The sequence below is a fragment of the Schistocerca gregaria genome, chromosome 4, assembly GCF_023897955.1.
Source record: "Schistocerca gregaria isolate iqSchGreg1 chromosome 4, iqSchGreg1.2, whole genome shotgun sequence".
Classification (NCBI taxonomy): Eukaryota; Metazoa; Arthropoda; class Insecta; order Orthoptera; family Acrididae; genus Schistocerca; species Schistocerca gregaria.
In genome coordinates, this window is record NC_064923.1 from 103,772,151 (window position 1) to 103,794,380 (window position 22,230).

A 22,230-nucleotide genomic window follows, 5' to 3' on the forward strand; every position below is an offset into this window, starting at 1 on the left:
AAATCAGTAAGTGGATCGAAACAGCATATCCAGACACTCCGGAATGATGATGGCATTGAAACAGACGATGACACGTGTAAACCTGAAATACTAAACACCTTTTTCCAAAGCTGTTTCACAAAGGAAGACCGCACTGCAATTCCTTCTCTAAATACTTGCACAAACGAAAAAATGGCTGTCCAAGGAATAGAAAAGCAACTGGAATCACTCGACAGAGGAAAGTCCACTGGACCTGACGGGGTACGAATTCGATTCTACACAGAGTACGCGAAAGAACTTGTCCCCCTTCTAACAGCCATGTACCGCAAGTCTCTAGAGGAACGGAAGGTTCCAAATGATTGGAAAAGAGCACAGGTAGTCCCAGTCTTCAAGAAGGGTCGTCGAGCAGATGCGCAAAACTATAGACCTATATCCCTGACGTCGATCTGTTGTAGAATTTTAGAACATGTTTTCATGTTTTTTGCTAGCGTATCATGTCGTTTTTGGAAACCCAGAATCTACTCTGTAGGAATCAACATGGATTCCGGAAACAGCGATCGTGTGAGACCCAACTCGCTTTATTTGTTCATGAGACCCAGAAAATATTAGATACAGGCTACCAGGTAGATGCTATTTTTCTTGACTTCCGGAATGCGTTCGACACAGTTCCACACTGTCGCCTGATAAACAAAATAAGTGCCTACGGAATATCAGACCAGCTGTGTGGCTGGATTGAAGAGTTTTTAGCAAACAGAACACAGCATTTTGTTATCAATGGAGAGACGTCTACAGACGTTAAAGTAACCTCTTGCGTGCCACAGGGGAGTGTTATGGGACCATTGCTTTTCACAATATATGTAAATGACCTAGTAGGTAGTGTCGGAAGTTCCATGCAGCTTTTCGCCGATGATGCTGTAGTATACAGAGAAGTGGCAGCATTAGAAAATTGTAGCGAAATGCAGGAAGATCTGCAGCGAATAGGCACTTGGTGCAGGGAGTGGCAACTGACCCTTAACATAGACAAATATAATGTATTGCGAATACATAGAAAGAAGGATCCTTTATTGCATGATTATATGATAGCTGAACAAACACTGGTAGCAGTTACTTCTGTAAAGTATCTGGGAGTTTGAAGTGGAATGATCCTATAAAATTAATTTTTAGTAAGGCGGGTACCAGGTTGAGATTCATTGGGAGAGTCCTTAGAAAATATAGTCCATCAACAAAGTAGATGGCTTAAAAAACACTCGTTCGACCTATACTTGAGTATTGCTCATCAGTGTGGGATCCGTACCAGGTCGGGATGATGGAGGAGATAGAGAAGATCGAAAGACGAGCGGCGCGTTTCGTCACAGGGTTATTTGGTAACCGTGATAGCGTTACGGAGATGTTTAACAAACTCAAGTGGCAGACTCTGCAAGAGAGGCGCTCTGTATCGCGGTGTAGCTTGCTCGACAGGTTTCGAGAGGGAGCGTTTCTGGATGAAGTATCGAATATATTGCTTCCCCCTACTTATACCTCCCGAGGAGATCACGAATGTAAAATTGGAGAGATTCGAGCGCGCACGGAGGCTTTCAGACAGTCGTTCTTCCCGCGAACCATACGCGACTGGAAAAGGAAGGGAGGTAATGACAGTGGCACGTAAAGTTCCCTCCGCCACACACCGTTGGATGGATTGCGGAGTAGAAATGTAGATGTGGATGTAGACAAGGCAGACCATCAGAGACTGTCGGTGTCTGCTTTATCTATTGCTATTGCTCCCACGGATTATTCTTGTGTGTCCCTTATTATTTCCAGCGAGCGGTTAACTGCAACGTCTATCAAGCTTCTTATTCTAAAACCATACTAATGTCGCTAAGGCCGAAGAGCTTCCTGTGTGTCTGTAGCCCCTCCCGGAACTTAGCCAAAGTGTTCAAGAGGCAGATTGCCCTGTAAGTCTTTGGTTCTGTTCGGCTCCGATCTTCTGAATTTTTGATGATCACTACGTTCGCTATTTTCCACATGTCATAGACCCTACCTTGCAGCAGTGCTTCATTCAGTTGGCTTTTTGGTGTAGTTTCCTTTTGTCTCTAGCGTCTTTCCTTAGTTCCGTTAACTCAGTGGACCAGGGGAGTTCCCGCTTCGGTTCACGGTCGGTCTTTGGGATAGCTAACTCTAGCGCTTTTGAAGCAAGTCCGTCAGGATGTGAGCTTTATAGACTATGCTTCCATTGACTGTATGGAGGGAAAATTCTTCAACGAGGCCGCTTAAGTTTTGCCAGTTATCTTTGTTTAGAAGAAATTTGTGTGTTCGTATAACATGTGTTTGTGTGGATGAGTATGGCGTTGTGGTCACAGTTTGTGGCATTTTATAGACTTTTCATTTGTTGTCGTATATTATCGACTTCAATTTGTCCCTTATCGTCTGTTCTGGTTGCGTGCCATAGAGTCGACTGTGCACTGATGTTACTAAGTAAGAGTAGGCTTACTCTTTCGTCCCTACAAAATTGTGTTATGGTTATCCATATGAATACTGTGCATACATGGATCTCATAATCCAAGATTCTCGTCCATACGTAATTTCAGCTGTTCAGAACAAATTTGTGTTATTTTTGTGATTGTGTAATTCATGTTTGTTGTTACAGTTGCGGCCATCGCGTTCTGGGTACAGATAATTGTTATGAGAAGTTCAGGAGGTCTTAGAAGTCTCTCGCCACGCATATATGGCTCCTGGTGACAGATTGTATCTGCTTGTACTTCGTTCAGAAGTCTGTCCCGTTCCACTACAGCCAAAGTGCTCCTATTGCAGTTTACTTGTAAGGTCTTCACAGTGGGGTATCTGGTAAAGAGGTAGCACTTAGGTGTTACCTCTTTAGGGTCGTAATAAACGCACTCATCCTCCCTGATGAAGTCCTTTATCTAAGTTTAAACCATCAACTCTTCGTGCGCATGATTGTCCTAAGAGTCTGCAGACCTTACGATGGTCGGCTGGCAAGTTATCTGTCCCAAGTACCGTTCTGTCAGTCTGCTCTGTTGTAAGGAAACATATTTTTCCACTTCCAGGTGACTGAGACGTATCACCATACGCAGAGCAGTCTGGAAAATTTTCCTATTTTCTAACCTACTTATGCGTAATTTGCTCTCAAAATTATCATAATCAGTTACGCTATTCTTTTGTTGTTTGAGGTTTCTGTAACTGTTTTGTGAAATATCTCTACACTTCCTCTATTGTTTGTATATACACTGGGAATTGTGTGTGGATGAAGTACTTTTAAATGTATTATTGGGTAGGTGAAGAGAATAGAAGCTTTCGAAATGTGGTGCTACAGAAGAATGCTGAAGATTAGATGGGTAGATCACATAACTAATGAGGAGGTATTGAATAGAATTGGGGAGGAGATTCTGGCACAACTTGACTAGAAAAAGGGATAGATTGGTAGGACATGTTCTGAGGCATCAAGGGATCACCAATTTAGCATTGGAGGACAGCGTGGTGGGTAAAAATCGTAGAGGGAGACCAAGAGATGAATACACCAAGCAGATTCAGAAGGATGTAGGTTACAGTAGGTACTGGGAGATGAAGAAGCTTGCACAGGATAGAGTAGCATGGAGAGCTGCATCAAACCAGTCTCAGGACTGAAGACCACAACAACAACAACATTGGGTAGGTTGCTAGTATGGAGCATTGGACTTTTAGTATCTCTGTTTTTGGAATATTGTTCGTCTATCTCGAGGTTATTTGGCAACCCAGTGTTTTCTTTGTGGCTATTTCCCTTTGTGTCTGTGCTGTGTGTGCTGCCACCATATGTAAAACATGCGGGCTTTTTGTGTGGTCTGCATTTGCTGGAGTCATATTCTGAATGTAATTTAAATCATATGTTTTGATCTTGTGAACTGTTAACAGGTGTTGTATCTTTTTGTGTTTCTTGTACCAGTGAGTCAATATATCAATCTGTTGATTGCTTTTCGGTGTTGCGACATAAAAGTATTGGCATCAATGAAGTGCACTAAGCATTCTTTTGTGTTTGTTATCTAATTATTTTGTTAAATCCTCCGCTACATTAGTAGAAAACGTCTTCTCCCAGCTCGTAGGAGAAGTCCAGTCCGGAAAATTGCCCTCTGGAACATTTCCTGTTTTATGAGTCTTCCTACGCAGCGGTCAATGCCTCCCTGCACATACAAGTCATCTACGTAATCAGTGATGTTAAAATATCTTTATTGTATTATGTCACATGTTTGCAGCGATGTAAGATTGCTAGTTTTTAGAAAACTGGAAATTTGTGGTAAGCTCTTATGGGACTACACTGCTGAGGTCATCGGTCCACAGGCTTTCACGCTACTGAATCTAAGTTCAAGTAATTTATTCTAAGGACACGATACACACTCATGCCCGAGGGAGGACTCGAACCTCCGACGACGGGAGCCACGCGAACAGAGGCAAGGCGCCTAAGACCGTGCGGCTATCCCGTGCGGCTTTGTTTCTAGATCTGTCAATTGTGCTACACCCACATATTAGCACCTGGCGACTCCGCAGATGCCTCCATGCCGCCAATCTCATGTTTTAGTTGCTGGAGACTTATGCGTGAGTTTGCTTGTATTGTTTTTGCACATTTGAATTTACGGAGGGCCTCACAGTCTGACTGTTGTAGTTGTACTCCACTTTAGTGAACGATGTCGGTAACGTTATAATCGATGAGCTCTATTCTCTTCTCGTACAACGGATTGTAGGTAGGGCAGTCAGGTACCCCTGCCTTATCACATGTCCTGCTTCTATATGTGTGGTATACGTCCAACTGTGGCATCCTGTCGGGATTCTATCTTCTTGTGGCCGGCCTTCGCACGTTTTCCACACACCGGTTCTTTATCTCAACGTGTTGGCGGTCGACCTACACCCCAGCAACTGCATCATTTCTGAACAGCCACAAAAGTTTTCATGTATAAGGACTCGAACTGAACATAGACTCTTCACCTTTACAACAGCAGAAAGCAAACTCTTGGAGAAACTTCCAAGTCGTTATTAGCTGTTCGTTTACTTTTTGGGCCTGTTTTGAACTTAATTTTGACGTCATCGTAGAACTCTAACTTAGAGATGTGTTCACTTAAATTGGTCTGATATCGTTCCTCCAGGGTAGTTGCGACTTGATGCAGCGCAAGGAGAGGGAGGAAATTCCTCTCTTCTTCACATCTAATATCTTTCAGTTGGGCTGTCTTTTCTATGAATTTCCTTTATGTGTTTGTGTTTCCGTTTCTAAGACGTATGTGTTTGCTGCGGATTCGATTACATTTATTTTTCTTTATCTTGTCTGTGAGTGGAGTTGCCTTACTTTGTGTTCTTAATCTTTGATTTTCTGATATGAGGTAGGTTCTTTCTGATTCCAGACAGTGAATCGCTCCAGCGCATCTGATGCATTGGTGTTAGCTAATTCTTTAAGCAAACGATCATTTTCTCTACTTAAGTCCTTACTCTGCCCTTCTAAATTTGCTTGAGTGACGACGACCACGCACATTTTGTTTTTCACTTTTGGTAGAATAACTGTAAGGTTCTTTTATGCCTCGGTACGTTTTAAAGCTCCGTAAGAATATCGAGTGCGGCAATCGTTTCTGCAATCGAAACATCTGAAAATGCTACCGATGATGCCGTTTCAGCTGAGGTACTTCGTTTTACAGCACCTGTTTTTCAGTCGCTCGGTGTGCTGTAATTTTGTTTATCTTCGGAAGTAACCGAGATTACTATTTCTAACGATCCGCTGTCGCTACAAGGACTAGCCCCAGCTGAGACCAATTAGTTTCCTGCAGTATCCAAGCTTTCACGCCGCGTGAGTAGCCGCGCGATCTGAGGCGCATTGCTACGTTTCACACGGTTACCGCCATCAGAGGTTCGAGTCCTCCCTCGGGCATGGATGTGTGTGTCGTTCTTAGCGTAAGTTAGTTTAAGTTAGATTAAGTAGTGTATAAGCTCAGGGACCGATGACATCAACGGTTTGGACCCATAGGAACTTACCACAAATTTCCAAATCTCAAGCTTACACGTTGATATGGAGACAGCACAATCAAGGCGGCGCAAAGCGCGCGCCCCAAATTCTTCACACTGTAAGGTGTTGGGAGGATGAATCACTTCTGCTTTTTCTAGAATGTAGACAGTTTCTAGTCTATTTGGCTGTACCGTAGAAACAGAAAGAATAGGGCACAAAAATGTCACACAGCGGTTGAATGGAGCTTTGCGGGCATGTTGTTGCTTTACTTGTTGCCACTCACATGCAAACGCCGTTGTTGCTGACGCGTCTGCTGTTCCTGCAGTTGTCGACGTCATACGCCGTCTCAGCCGCCGAAGCTTATGTCTCCGGTGACCGTTGGTGTGCCAGATGGAGCCGGCACTACCACTGCTGCTGACGTAATCCATGCTGATGTTCTGCAAACCGACGCGACGCTCCCCGACCCGAGCAGCGGAGTAACAGCTGTTGCAGACAGGTGAAATCATGAAGAGTATTTCCACAACTTTTGTGATCACAGTATCAACCGCACGGACTGCACTTACTCACAGCTGCGTCAATGGCACTAGATTCATTCGCCTACCGAGCGCAAACGTTAGTGGATCCTGATTGCCACCATAAATACTTGATAAGACCGAAGAGAGTGTTAACGCACTACCCACGCGGTGGCCGTTACTCAACGACGACCGATCCGACTTACATTATACATTGAAGTCAGGCACCGTGTCCCTGCCTACTGAATGTGCAGGAGCTCCGTCGTGCTGAAAGTACACACGACGTCGTTTCACCAAAGCAATATCCTCCGGGTACTCTGGCAACCCCGTACTCCACTAGGATGATTCTCTAAAACAAATGGATCGATGAGCAGGCCATCTATGATGGCGCACCACGCATTCACTGAGAAATGTCGCTGAAAATTTGTTTCCACATCGGAGTACAGATTCTCATGTGCCCACAAGTGAGATCTGCCTGCGATTTTCAATCAGCTGTACGTCGGGAAAGGTTAAGAATATGCATATGTCAGATGACGTTTTTTGATCAGAATCAACGTTATTACCTCTTAAAGTAAACTACTGGCCATTAAAATTGCTACACCAAGAAGAATGCAGATGATAAACGGGTATTCATTGGACAAATATATGATACTAGATTTTGGGTGCATAGATCCAGAGAAATCAGTACCTAGAACAACTACCTCTGACAGTAATAACGACCTTGATGCACCTGGGCATTGAGTCAAACAGAGCTTGGATGGCGTGTACAGGTACAGCTGCCCATGCAGCTTCAACACGATACCACAGTTCATCAAAGTAGTGACTGGCGTATTGTGACGAGCCAGTTGCTAGGCCACCATTGACCAGACGTTATCAGTAGGTGAGAGATCTGGAGAATGTGCTGACCCAGCAACAGTCGAACATTTTCTGTATCCAGAAAGACCCTATCAGGACCTCCAACATGCGTTCGTGCATTATCCTGCTGAAATGTAGATTTTCGCAGGGATCGAATAAAGGATAGAGCGTCCGCAGCTGGTGGTCGTGCGGTAGCGTTCTCGCTTCCCACGCCCGGGTTCCCGGGTTCGATTTCCGGCGGGGTCAGGGATTTTCTCTGCCTCGTGATGATTGGGTATTTTGTGCTGGTCTTAGGTTACTTAGGTTTAAGTAGTTCTAAGTTCTAGGGGACTGGTGACCATAGATGTTAAATCCCATAGTGCTCAGAGCCAGTTGAACCATCTAAAATGTAACGTGCACTGTTCAAAGTGCCTCCATTGCGAACAAGAGGTGACCGAGACGTGTAACTAACGGCACACCGTACCATCACAACGGGTGATACGCCAGTATGGCGATGAGGAATACACGCTTCCAATGTGCGTTCACGGCAATGTCGCCAAATACGGATGCGACCATCATGATGTTGTAAACAGAAACTGTATTCATTTGAAAAAATGACTTGTCATTCGTGCACCCAGGTTCGTCGTTGAGTACACCATCGCAGGCGATCATGTCTGTGATGCAGTGTCAAGGGTAACCGCAGCCACGGTCTCCGAGCTGATAGTCCATGCTGCTGCATACGTCGTCGGGCTGTTCCTGCAGATGGTTGTTTTCTTGCAAACGTCTTCATCTGTTGACACAGGGATCGGGAAGTGGCTGCACGATCCGTTACAGCCATGCGTATAAGATGCCTTTCATCTCGACTGCCAGTGATACGAGGCCGATGGGATCCAGCACGGCGTTCCGTATTATCCTCCTGAACCCACCGATTCCATATTCTGCTAACAGTCATTGGATCTCGACCAACGCGAGCAGCAATGTCGCGATACGATAAACCGCAATCGCGACAGGCTCCAGTCCGACCTTTATCAAAGTCGGAAAGGTGATGGTACGCATTTCTCCTCGTTACACGAGGCATCACACAACGTTTCACCAGGCAGCGCTGATCAACTGGTCTTTGTGTATGAGAAATCGGTTGGAACTTTCCTCAAGTCAGCACGTTGCAGGTGTCGCCACCGGCGCCAACCTTGTGTGAATGCTCTGAAAAGCTAATCATTTTCATATCACAGCATCTTCTTACTGTCGGTTAAATTTCGAGTCTGTCTCTTCGTGGTGTAGCAGTTTTAATGGCCAGTAGTGTATCTACGTTACTTCTTGACTATTTCTGTATAGGGACGCCAGCTGACTGGTTCTCCAATGTCACGGTTAGCAAACGGTGTCCGTCTATAGACAACGACGTCAGTCACAATCCATTGAGTTTCGTCACAGATCAATTCGAAAAGTTAGGAGGTCAAAATTCCTGTTATGATGTACCATAATAATGGATCTGGCAACAACTAAACCACATCAGATACTGAATTTTGTATGCAGTTTTGTTATAATGTCATGATAAACAAACCTTCGCATCCTTGATACCACATTCCAGTAACCACTTACTTACCTGAGTTCTGCTCACTGCACTGCGAACTAATGTGGGAATATTCCACAACTGCATTCGTATGTGAGGTACACAATTTACGACATCCTTTCAAAGACACACCACAAAAAATAAGAAACCATAACTGGTTAATTCCAATTCTTTCGCATAACGATATGGTGCTAAAAATATAAATATAAATCACAAACAGTAAATTTTGTTCCTTATTGCCAAGTGAGGTGGTTGTTCCTTATTTACAAGTGAGGTGGTATCATAAGCAAGACGGAAACCTTTCATTCCGGAAATTCAGTCTAAAGTTTACTGCTGCTTCAAAAAATTATTTAAATGGAGTGTCTGAATAGTTCATTTAAAAGGGCCATGTCCGATTTCTAGTAAACTTTTCTCCCAACAGAGTTTCTCCTCCATCTCTAATAATAATATTTTTGGGAAAAAGTCGTCCTCTCCGTCTTGCCCTTTCGCTTCAGTTCTCCCTGCATCACAGCTTGATAATTGTATCACAAAAAAACGTTTTAGAAATATTAAGCTTTGTGTAATACGTGCATATGGTGTGTTAGCTACGAATCGCTACAATAGACTTATACACATAGTTTCTTCTCTGCATGTGTCTTCCATTTTCTGCAGCGTTTGATTCTATTTTCATATCTTTCGACATAGTACAAAATTCAAAGGTAGGTCTCATATTTCTAGAAGCCTGAGGTCGTAATTATTCAACAGATTCATCAACAAGACTGTAAAAGTCTACATTACACCCAGGTTAATGCGGCCACCCAACCAGTGTGCAATGGCCACTAATAGATGGCAGGTCCCAGAACTAGCACTGGAGGGTATATAAAGCGGAGGCGGACGCAGTACAACAGTGCAGTTGTTGTCGGAACGCGGACACGGATCGATTAATCTGTTGTCCAAAATGGACGTGATCATCTGCTTTCGGGCCAAGGAAGGAAAAATTTCCGAAATGTCGACGTTCCTACGCTGATCATGCGCTGCGCTAGTTTATACGAGTGTGAGTCAAATGAAAACCTTAAATTTGTAATAACAAATCGAAATTTCGCGCCGTTATCCTGTAAGTTGGTAAGTGTGCTACGAACAGCGTGCAGAACGGCCTGTATTTGGCAGCGTAGTGCAGATGTACACATACCCTTCGCAGTATCAATATAAAGATGGCGGCCCCACTTGCGACTTGAGCCAGGGAAGAACAGCGTTCTGTTACTCGGTTTTTGCGCAGTGAAGGTGTGAAACCCATTCAAGTTCATCGACGAATGAAGATTGGTATGGTGATGCATGTTTGTCACAGCAGCAAGTCTACGAATGGAGTAAGAAGTTCGCAAATGATGTGACTTCAGTGGAAGATTCTCCTCGTCCAGGTCAGGCACAACGAGTTGTGACTCCACAGAAAATTGCAGCAGTTGAAGCCATAGTGAAGGAAAACCGCCGAGTGACAGTGAATGAGATTTCAGCATGTTTACAGATTAGTCATGGGTCAGCACACCACATTCTGCATGATGTGCTCCAGTTTCACAAAGTGTCTGCAAGATGGATGCCACGGCAGCTGAGTCCTGAAATGAGAGAACGACGTGTTGACGCTTGTGAAGAACTTCTTCGGCGCTTTGAACTAGAAGGTGATGGCTTCCTTGCAAGAATCGTTTCTGGGGACGAAACATGAGTTCACCTCCACCAATCGGAAACGAAGAGAGCGAGCAACGAATGGCGTCATTACTCATCACCAAAACCAAATATGTTTTGAATAGAACCATCAGCACGGAAGGTTTTGCTGAATCTCTTTTGGGACTAGAAAGGCGTCATTTTGGAGCATTACATTCCTAGAGGGACCACTGTCACCAGTGCATCATACACAGATCTCCTAAAAAATCATCTGCGGTCTGCAATCAAATCAAAGCGACGTGGATTGCTGTCAGCATGTGTCCTTTTGCAACATGACAATGCAAGGCTCCACATCGCCAGTACAACAGTTGCAACAATCGCAGACCTGCATTTTGAGTGTCTTCCTCATCCACCATACTCACCAGACCTTGCCCCAAGTGATTTCCATATGTTTGGACCACTCAAAGAAGCAATGGAAGGAAACAAGTTCCGTTCTGATGAAGAAGTACGCCGCGCGGTGCGTAAGTGGTTGTGCGGATGCTAAAAGATTTTTTTCTAAAGGAGTTTCTACACTTTTTAAGCACTGGAGGACTTGCATTAAGCGTGGGGAGAGATTATGTTAAAAAGTGATATAGCTTTGTACCACTTCTGCACACTAAATATTTAAAAAAATATTTAAGGTTTTCATTTGACTCGTATATACCCTGCATGACAAAATGGCGCTCTCCAAACCTCTGAGCATCACGGACCGTAGGTGACAGGTGGAAACGACGGCTGAGGGGATGTGTATGGGCGAACAGAAGTGCAGCTGTTGAGCAAGTGACCACCAAGATAAGCCATGGGAGCGGCAACAGTGGCTCCTCAAGGATCGACCGTTCAGCTAACGTTGCTGCATTCGGGCTTCCACAGCAGGCGGCCGGTTCGTTCATCCATGCTGACTGCTGTTCATCGGCGACGAAGGCTGGAATTTGCACACAAAATATCGAAAGTAACCGTTAAGAGAGCTGTGGCATGTGACCTTCTCAGATGAGTCATGTTTTATGCTCCATCGGTCAGATGGCCAAAGACGTGTAAGGCGTGAAACGCGTGAAAGCACGTACCCTGCAACAGTCATCGGATGGGTTCGGCTTGGGGAGAGAGTTTTATCTTCTGGGAAATGTTTCCGTAGCATTCCCTGGTAACCTCATTATTCTGGAAGGTAAAATGGATTGACACAAGTATGCACCTACCGTATGGGTCAATGTCTACCCCCGTGCATGCAGTTGGTTTATCTTCGCCACGATGGCATGTACCAGCAGAACAATGCAACGTGTCACCCAGCTCGCAGTGTACGTGCGTGGTTCGAAGAGGACCAGAACGAGTGTACCATGTGCATGACTCTACATCCGTGTCGATACCTTCCAGAATATCACTGACTCTCTTCCTCCACACCTCCCAGCGGCCGGCGTTGCAGAAGGTGGCTATTCAGGTGTTTGACAGCTGGTCACGTTAATGTGACTGGATACCGTAATACTACAGAGTAACTATTCGATGAACACAGAAACGAGTTCTGCAGAAAGTATATGTAATTTGGACATGGAAGTTCCATTTCCTCCCGGCCGGAGTGGCCGAGCGGTTCTAGGCGCTACAATCTGGAACCGCGCGACCGCTACGGTCGCAGTTTCGAATCCTGCCTCGGGCATGGATGTGTGTGTTGTTCTTAGGTTAGTAAGGCTTAAGTAGTTCTAAGTTCTAGGGGACTGATGACCTGAGAAGTTATGTCCCATAGTGCTAGGAGCCATTTGAAGCAGTTCTTCCATTTCCTTTTTGTTTGGATAAATGTTTAGTCCACAGGTTCCCAGCCGTCCGTTGACCTTCAGTGATCCGCAGAAAGCTCCGATACGGCCCACGACAGATTTAAAGTTTCAAACTTTGAACCATTTTAAATTGTGATGACGTGCTGCAAATTAATGCCTCCTAATTTTTCATAACTCTTAAAGTTTTAAGAGTAAAGGAGACTTTATTAAGAATGTGCATTTTTATTCCTTCTTTCTTCATATTAGCAGCAGTCTGCCACTAGAGGGCTGTGGTTTGTAATGAGTGACATGGGAGTGGACGTGTTAGAAACAACGCGCTGCAATCGACTTTAGAACTTCGGAGTTCATCTGCTCATGCGTCTTCAAAATGACAATACCGGGCACCACACGAGCACTGCGGCATCTGCAGCAGTTCGACGTCTTGGCTCCGCTGTAATCCATCATCCTGCATGCATTCCCGGCTTGGCCCCATCCGATATTCTTCTGATTCCAAGACTTAAGGGACACCTTCGAGGACTTTACTTCAATAGTGATTGAGCGGGGCAAGCAGAGGTGAGGGTGTGGTACCAACAAACTGGTCTCCACTTGGGAGAAGGTTGCTCGTCGTCCTGGTGACTACGTTGAGAAATAAAAAACGTGAAGAAACAGCGTCGTGAGGCCCAGTGAGTAGTGGTTGGCGGATGGGGGAAGGGGGGGGGGGAGGAGGTCAGGGGAAGTAATCTATGTAACAGCATCGCATGATTCGGTCGGTCAGCCAAACCTTGTGTCCGTGATAGCTGGAAGATTTCACTGGGGCCTCCAGAAGCGGAGAAAACCCGCACTATTAGAAAGATATTAATTTGTTTCCAATTCCTGCCACCGTTAGACTGCCCCTAGACAAGAAAAATTACTGTTCGCAATGTTACGGGTTAAGGTGCCAACACTAAGCAGCCGACTCTGATTCCCCCTCACCCTTCTTCTCGCCTGGGCCGTCTTGTTTCTGGGCCACTGCCTTTCCCGATAGCAACCACACTATTGCTCACCTTACCGTGGACAAGCAGTAAACTTTCTTTCGTCTTTTTCGGTGATGTCAGTGATTCTATTTGGCCGTTTAGAGGTTCGATGGCACCAGCGGCTTAACTCGCCATTAATCTTCAACATTCTTATCAGTTTCTCATTTATGTTACAAGTTCTTCTATGTTGAACTCTTTAAATCAAAACCATGCGTTGCAAAAGGAAATACAGGCATGCGTATACCTTTATAACCGTGCATCATAAAAGGTTAGAAACATTTTGTTGTCCATCTGATAAGAATATCACATTACATAACTATGTATAGCTAAAATTAAAGAAACAAACAAATAAACTGGAAGCAGTCTTGACTGTATAACTTTTTAATATGATGAGCCGTTTCGATCTTTTTATAAGATCATCTTCAGACCTACAATAGACAGGAATTGATATGAAAATATAAAGAACGAAATAATATATTCATAAAACAATAACACTCATATACCATGGAAGTCTGTCTGAGGTGGTGGCGCATGGCAACCCCTTGCTTGTGGCTGGTGGTGTACTGCAACGTGGAGAACAGCAGCCGCTAATTAAATACATGGAGCGGCTGTTGTTCTCCACGTTGCAGTACACCACCAGTCACAAGCAAGCCTCCGGCAGACATCCATGGTATATCAGCGTTATTTACTGTTTTATGAATATATGATTTCGTCCATTATATACTTATATCAATTCCTGTTTATTGTACGTCTAAAGATGGTTTTGTAAACGATCGAAACCGGTCACTACATTAAAAAAGTTATGCGATCAAGACTGCTTCCAGTTTATTTATAATAATTACAAATCACTGTTTTCCTATATAAGAAATACTTTCTTTAAAATGTTAAAAGACGCTCAAAATATAATTATGTATTATTATGATATTATTTATTCATTTTCTTTTGAAAAATACATTATTTTCACGATTTTGCATGTTGTGATTGTACTCGATTGCATTTATGTTTTATTTTCAAAAACAAAATACGACACCAATTACACTAAATTCAGATTTTCTTCGACACAAAGTACTGGACAAATAAAACCACAGTGTCTTATACGCGCAACCGTTCTCGGGAACGATTCCTTGAAGCTAGAGGAATTAAAACGTCAGTTGTAAATGGTTCATTCCAATATCTTTGTGCTGTGCGGCCAAGTTTTGATATCGATAGCTCCCTCTGGTTATTAGCCTCTCAGGCCGCAATAGCATTTCGAGCGGTTTGTCGCCTGCAGAGGGCAGGTCGGGAGGCAGTGTTTAAGCGCTGTCGTGGCCAGGAGGCGCCCTCGAAGTCAGGGGCGGTTGAGCCGTGTGTTTGACAGCGACTGCAGTAAACGCCCTACCCGAAAGTGTCCTTGGCCCGCTGCTCAAAGTTGCGTTTCTGGTCACTGCGGGTTCGGCGGAATTGAGTGTCGGCTGGGGCCGTGAAGATCGCTCGTTGGAAAAGCTATTTCTTCAATGCATGGAATCCGACTTGTTCTCGGCATTTGATTTTGCAAGAAGCCTGTGTCCACTGTGTGTTGGGTTCCTGTTTGCCAGTATCAACAGCCGGGTGCAGGGGCATCTGGCGAATAGCATCCGTTGCTTCCTTATTCTTAGCAAACTCGTCATAACACTAACTCGATGGCAGTCTTTGGTCGAGCGGTTCTCAACTTACGCTTCGATCTTCAAGAAATTATAGTGAGCGTCCGATTATTGTGTGTGTGATTATGTTGTGTCGCGCAGTGGCTATTCTAACTCGCCCTCTTGGTTATCCATCGCGACATGTAAACATCTTCATTGACGAATCGCGTCTTGTACACATTGTCATTGACGAGTACTTTAGATGATTTCATTCAAGTTACGTTTCTGTGAATGTGTGTGACTAAACTAGTGGTACTCGAGATGTATGACGAAGTTTGGCCGCACGTGTGATTAAGATTTGTTGTTTATTCTGGTATTAGGTGCTTCATGTCCAACATTCGCCTTTTTCGAGTACATTTAAGGTCTCTATGTTTGTTGTAAAGGCAAATTGTTAATAAGTCGACATCTTCATGGTTACTCTGCAATTCACACTTCAGTGCCTGCCAGAGGGTTAATCGAACCATTTTCATACCGCTTCTCTTAACCATTCCACTCTCGAATGGCGCGTGCGAAAAAGGAACACATAATCTTTCCCTTCGAGCTCTGATTTCTATTATTTTATTATGAATATCATTTCTCTCTACGTAGGTGGATGTCAACAAAATATTTTCGCATCCGGAAGAGAAAGTTGCTGATTGAAATTTCGTAAATAGATCTCGCCACAAAGAAAACCGCCTTTGTTTCAGTGACTGCCACCCAACTCATGTATCATATCAATGACACTGTCACCCCTATTTCGCGGAAACACGAAACCAGCTGCCCTTCTTTGCACTTTTTCGATGTCCTCCGTCAATCGCACCTGGTAAGGATCCCACACCGCGCAGCAATATTCTAGCAGAGGACGGGCAAGTGTAATGTAGGCTGTCTCTGTAGTGGGTTTGTCGAATCTTCTAAGTGTTCTGAAAAGAAAGCGCGCCCTTTGTTTCGCCTTCCCCACAATATTATCTGTGTGGTCTTCCCAGTGTAAGTTACTCGCAATTGTAATTCCTAGGTGTTTAGTCGAATTGACGGCCCTTAGATTTGTGCGATTTGTAGTATACCCAAAATTTATCGGATTTCCTTTAGTACCCATGTGGATGAACTCGCACTTTTCTTTGTTTAGTGACAATTGTCACCTTTCGCACCATACAGAAATTATCTCTAAATCATTTTGTAATTGGAATTGATGGTCTGATGATTTTACTAGACGATAAGTTACAGCTTCATCTGCAAACAATCTAAGGGAGCTGCTCAGATTATCACTTAGATCATTTGTGTATATCAGGAACAGCAGAGGGCCTATGACACTACCTTTCGGAACACCAATATTTCATTGTGGAAACTATTAAAAGCATCTCTCATTGACGTCCGCACTAAATTTCGAGCTTATGTGAAATTTAGCCAGTCTTGGGGATTTTGCGTTCTTCTGAATTTGGCATGCTTTTGTCGTTGCTTCTGCAACAGTGCTCTGACGTGTTTTGTGTACCATTAACTTATGTGGTATGAATCTATCTATTGCTGTCGGTACTGTATCTTTGAATTTGAGACATATCTGGTCTTCACTTACATAATTAGCTTGGAAGGAATGGAGACTCTCTCTTACGAAAGCATTAAGCGAATTTTTATCTGCTGTTTTAAATAGATATATTTCATCTACATCTACATGACTACTCTGCAATTCACATTTAAGTGCTTGGCAGAGGGTACATCGAACCACAATCATACTATATCTCTACTATTCCACTCCCGAACAGCGAGCGGGAAAAACGAACACCTAAACCTTTCTGTTCGAGCTCTGATTTCTCTTATTTTATTTTGATGATCATTCCTACCTATGTAGGTTGGGCTCAACAAAATATTTTCGCATTCGGAAGAGAAAGATGGTGACTGAAATTTCGTAAAAAGGTCTCGCCGCGACGAAAAACGTCTATGCTGTAATGACTTCCATCCCAACTCGTGTATCATATCTGCCACACTCTCTCCCCTACTATGTGATAATACAAAACGAGCTGCCCTTTTTTGCACCCTTTCGATGTCCTCCGTCAATCCCACCTGGTAAGGATCCCACACCGCGCAGCAATATTCTAACAGAGGACGAACGAGTGTAGTGTAAGCTGTCTCTTTAGTGGACTTGTTGCATCTTCTAAGTGTCCTAACAATGAAGCGCAACCTTTGGCTCGCCTTCCCGACAATATTATCTATGTGGTCCTTCCAACTGAAGTTGTTCGTAATTTTAACACCCAGGTACTTAGTTGAATTGACAGCCTTGAGAATTGTACTATTTATCGAGTAATCGATTTCCAACGGGTTTCTTTTGGAACTCATGTGGATCATCTCACACTTTTCGTTATTTAGCGTCAACTGCCACCTGACACACCATACAGCAATCTTTTCTAAATAGCTTTGCAACTGATACTGGTCTTCAGATGACCTTACTAGACGGTAAATTACAGCATCATCTGCGAACAATGTAAGAGAATTGCTCAGATTGTCACCCAGGTCATTTATATAGATCAGGAACAGCAGAGGTCCCAAGACGCTTCCCTGGGGAACACCTGATATCACTTCAGTTTTACTCGATGATTTGCCGTCTATTACTACGAACTGCGACCTTCCTGACAAGAAATCACAATCCAGTCGCACAACTGAGACGATACCCCATAGCTCCGCAGCTTGATTAGAAGTCGCTTGTGAGGAACGGTGTCAAAAGCTTTCCGGAAATCTAGAAATACGGAATCAACTTGAGATCCCCTGTCGATAGCGGCCATTTTTGCCAACATACCGAGGGTAGGTTGAAGTCCCCACCAACTATAATCGTATGAGTGGGGTATTTATTTGTTACGAGACTCAAACTTTCTCTGAACTGTTCCGCAACTGTATCATCGGAGTCTGGGGGTCGGTAAAAGGAGCCAATTATTAACTTAATTCGGCTGTTAAGTATAACCTCCACCCATACCAATTCGCACGGAGTATCTACTTCGACTTCACTACAAGATAAACCACTACTGACAGACACAAACACTCCACCACCAATTCTGCCTAATCTATCTTTCCTGAACACCGTCTGAGACTTCGTAAAAATTTCTGCAGAACTTACATCAGGCTTTAGCCAGCTTTCTGTACCTATAACGATATCAGCTTTTGTGCTTTCTATTAGCGCTTGCAGCTCAGGGACTTTTCCAGCGCAACTACAACAATTTACAACTATAATTCCGACTGTTCCTTGATCCAAGCACGTTCTGTAATTGCCAAGCACCCTTTGACATTGCAGCCCATACCGCACTTTCCCGAGGCCTTCTAACCTAAAAAAACCGCCCACTCCACGCCACACAGCCTCCGCTACCCGTGTAGCCGCCAGCTGAGTGTAGTGAACTCCTGACCTATTCAGCGGACACGAAACCCCACCACCCTATGGCGCAAGTCAAGGAATCTGCAGCCAATACGGTCGCAAAACCGTCTGAGCCTCTGATTCAGACCCTCCACCCGGCTCTGCACCAAAGGTCCGCAGTCGGATCTGTCAACGATGCTGCAGATGGTTAGCTCTGCCTTCATTTCGTAAGCAAGACCGGCAGCCTTCACCAAATCAGATAGCCGCTGGAATCCAGAGAGAATTTCCTCAGATCCAAAGCGACACACGTCATTAGTGCCGACATGTGCCACCACCTGCAGCTGGCTGCACCCTGTGCTCTTCATGGTATCCGGAAGGACCCTTTCCACATCAGGAATGACTCCTCCCGGAATGCACACGGAGTGCACATTGGATTTCTTCCCCTCCTTAGCCGCCATATCCCCAAGGGGCCCCATTACGCGCCTAACATTGGAGCTCCCAACTACCAGTAAGCCCACCCTCTGCGATTGCCCGGACCTTGAAGGCTGAGAATGATCCTCTGAAACAGGGCAGGCAGCTGCATCTGGCTAAGCCAGAGACAGTGCCTGAAACCGGTTTGTCAGACGCACCGGGGAGGCTTTCTGATCAGCCTCCGGGGACGCATTTCGCTGCCTGCCACGCCTTGGAACGACCTCCCAATCAACCACAGGCGAGGGCTCAGCCCCACTGCGGGCAGCAACCGGGGCAACCACAGCGGCAGACCGATCTGGGGACAGACGGGACGAGGTTGACATCCCCGTGATACCCAAGTCCGGCTCTCCACAGTGGTGCCCATTGGCAACAGCCTCAAGCTGCGCGACCGAAGTCAGCGCCGATTGCAGCTGTGAGCTAAGGGATGCCAAGTCAGCCCTCATCCGAACACAGCAATCGCAGTCCCTGTCCATTCTAATCTATGTTGAACAACAGTTACTGAAACACGAGTCCGTGCCTAGATAACGCAAGCGAAACACGCAAAGAATGTATCTACTAACTTATACAAATGCCTAACGACTGCGCTACAATGGGCCTGAATTTACGATTACAGTAACTAAAACTCGAAATTACACCTCCTATACGAAACTCACACGCAATTTAAATAAGAATCTACCAAGTAAACACTAAAGCGCGATGCTACAACTGTCAAATACTATAATACGCCCGAAATATATGAATTAAACAATGCAAGTACCCAAAAACACGCAAAGAAATTAATTAAACTATCTAACAAATAAGTAAGCTTGGGTTATACGACTTGCTGCTGCAGCTGCTTATCCAACGGCGGCAGGGAGCACAAGTGTGCGTTTATTTTTAGTGGGTTTGGTTGATATGGTTTTGAGCCTCACTACAATGACCTTGTGTTCACTAATCCCGGTATCCGCCATGACGCTCTCTATTAGATTAGGATTATTTGTGGCTAAGAGGTCAAGTGTGTTTTCGCAACCATTTACAATTCCTGTAGGCTCATGAACTAATTGTTCAAAGTAATTCTCAGAGAAAGCATTTAGTGTAATTTCGGAAGCTGTTTTCTGTCTACCACCGGCTTTTAAGATGTATTTTCGGCAACAAATCGACGGTAGATTGAAGTCTCCACCTATTATAACTGTATGACTGGGGTACTTATTTGTAATGAGATTCAAGGTTTCTTTGAACCTTTCAGCTATTATATCATCTGAGTCGGGTGACGGGGTGGGGGGGGTGAGGGGGGTAGAATGAGCCAATTATTATTTTAGCTGGACTCACAATATAAGCAACAAATACATGTTCTCTTCTAACATACGAACGAACTTTTTTTTTAGTTTAGGCAGTCTCGCGAAAGATCAAAAATTACCCATAGTAATTCGCAGGAACTATCTATTTCAACTTGACTACAAGATAAACTACTACCAACTGACACAAACTCACTACCACCTACTTTCTTTAATCTATGCTTTCTGAACACGGTTTTCGCCTCTGCAAAAATTTCGGCAGAATTTATCTCTGGCTTTAGCCTGATTTCTGTTCCTATAACGATTTCAGCTCCAGTGCTTTCTGTCAGCGCTTGAAGCGCTGGTACATTTCCAGCACAGCTACGATAATTTACAACTACAATACCGACTGTTGCTTGGTCGATTCTCGTCGTTTCTTTGCCCTGTACTCTTTGAGACTGGAGCCCTTTTTGAGACTCCCTAAACTAAAAAAAAAAAAACCGTTCGTTCGTTTGTTAGAGGAGAACATGTATTTGTTGCTTATATTGTGAGACCAGCTAAAGAGGCCTGGGTACAGTAATTGCCTTTACTGACAGTGTCTGTCTCTCTGGTGGCGATCTTGAATGAAGAAAGTGTAATTGCTTGACTCTGTGACTCCATTGTACCATACTTTATGAATATAATGTTGCCAGGTTATTCCGCTTGCTTCGAATCATTGATCTTCTTTCTAATTATCTGAAACATTCACGTGATAGTGGATGATTCATATATATATATATATATATATATATATATATATATATATATATATATATATACCATTTAATTCGGTCATTTCTGAACGTTATGCAGTACCTATCAACAATATCCTTGCACCCAACACCAGCGCCCTATCACACTCCAGTTCCTGATCGATCACCAGAATTCCCGGAAGGAAAATTAGAGAAAACATTAAATGCGTCGTTTGAGATATCGAAATTGATAGTGCAACCAAGAAAGCCTCTCACAAGAGGAGAAACACTTTTAAAACCTTGTTTGAACAAAGCTACCAAAATTTTAGGGTTATAAGCTTACAAGAAATACCTCTATCGAACAACACGATGAGAGCTCGAATTGAAATGTCAGATGAGGAGCAGTGTGCTTCAATAGTTAAAAGTCGCCATGCTTCGGTTTGCAGTGTAATGGATCGACTAACATTTCAGATAGTCCTCAGTTAGTCCTGTCTGTCTTTATAGACGGCAGCAACATTATCAGAGGTGAGTAATCGATTTCGCTTGAAAGCAAAACGACATAAATAGGTATGGATGTCATGAATAACAAAAAATTATTATAAGAAAAAGCTCGTCGGTTTCTGTACAGATGGGGCTCGTGCTACGTTAGGATCACGCTCCGGTCCAGCGACCTTAATAAACCAGAATAATCCTTCGAAATTAACTAAACGCTGTCTCACACATCGCCAGATGTTAACTTCAAAGACTCTTGCTGAATGTATTTATAACACAATGCAACTGTCCATAAATGTAGTAAATGTTACGAAAAGTACCACCATTATTTTTTTAAAAAAGTTGACTGAAATAGGCGGCGACCACGAGTCCTTCTTCATACAGAAATTCGTTGGCTGTCAGGAAGTAACAGGCTGGGAACATTACACCAGCTCAGTGGAGAGGCTGACAACTTTCTAGCTGACAAAAAAATTAAAGGCTTGCTAGAGCAGTTTACTGCTCTGACGGCTCAGTTGCATTTCCCTTATCTTGTCGATATTTTCACACACTTGAATAAGTTCAGTTTTCTATTGAAAGGTTGTACAATCAGACATTTACGATGTGTTGCAAATATATTTTATCTTAACAGATGTATTTTGTGCCTTTATTTGCACACTTTAGTTAGGGATAGGTAAAACGGTTGAAAATAATTCTTCTGCGTTCGCGACATCAAAGCACTGGCTGACGATACAAAGTATGACACAGTTAGGGAAAACATACAAGAAAACATCAAGAGTCATACGCAAATGTTGGATGACGAGTTCAATCATTACTTCCCAGAATATAACAAAAAGAAACTAAAGACGACGAAAAACTGATTGGCAACACTTTTAACACTATTACTGGAGAAGCTGCAGACCAGCCACCGGAAGAGCTCACAGAATACCAAAATGGTAGAAACCGTAAGAACACATTTGAATGTGATTCTCTTAAGAAAATTTTGGGTAAAAATGCAATTTCGTACACTAAAATTGGAGAAATCGCTTCACGCTATCTTACGCTTTTCTCCACAGCTTA